We start from the raw sequence: 1,036 nt of genomic DNA, 5'->3' as shown, positions 1-1,036 counted from the left end.
GATCACTAGTAACGGTGACCTTATGCCTCCATTCATTTTCCCATACGGCCCAACACTCAACATGGAGGCCTACATCAAGTGCCTGGAGGAGGTAGTGCTGCCCTGGGTCAAGAGGGTGGAGTGCAAGTCCAACAAAACTCCTTGTAACACCAAAGATGAACTGAAGGCAAGGATTATGGCAGCATTCACCAACTTAAAAACAAGGAGATCGTCCAGAAGAGTTGCAGGAGATTCCGAATGTCTTATATAAATTTTTGTTTATGGCATGTCAGACCATACCTTCCCCGATAGATAGGCCTCTTGATCAGGACAGGTTTATGCAATTTTTCGCAAAAAAACTTCGTTGAGGCTTTTTCTCCTTTTAAAATTATTTACATTTTAAAAATATAAAGTTTGTGGAGAGTTAGAGCTTCGAACGAATAATCAACGACGGTCATTTTTCTCACCTATGTCTTTTCTGGATGCGACGTTCACTTAGATAGACGTCATTTTCCTCGCCTCTCGACATTTTTTCTCTCTTTTTTTTTCTTTCACTTCTACTGTTTCTTCTCTTCTATTTATCTATACCCTTTCAAAATTTCTCCCAGGCATTACCCTTTACAATGTGTCTTGGCCTAACGGCACTTAATGTTTGTCTTCGTCGATTGTTTACTCTGTACGTCCACTCTGTCGTTGTTTGTTCGTACGAAGCTCTAACTCCCCACAAATTATATATTTTTAAAATGTCTAGATGCTGCTGTTTTATGAAGGTTTCCTATCTTGTCGTTGAAAGCTCGAAATAGGTAGTGATTAACAGTCAACATCTGAGGAGGGCTTAAACTTCTTTTGGTAATTTGTCCCGTATTTGTCCCTCATTATGTGTTTACGGACTTTTCACTTGTTTGTGACGTCCTGTTCGTATCGTGTATTTTTTAGTATTTTGTCCTGTATTTTTCACTCGTTGGTGATGTCTTGTACTTGATGTATTACACACACACACACAAATATATGCATGTCCGTGTGTGTGCGTATATATATATATATATATATATATATA

Source organism: Octopus bimaculoides, chromosome 17, assembly GCF_001194135.2.
Source record: "Octopus bimaculoides isolate UCB-OBI-ISO-001 chromosome 17, ASM119413v2, whole genome shotgun sequence".
NCBI classification, from domain to species: domain Eukaryota; kingdom Metazoa; phylum Mollusca; class Cephalopoda; order Octopoda; family Octopodidae; genus Octopus; species Octopus bimaculoides.
Note: the sequence above shows the minus strand (reverse complement) of the source record.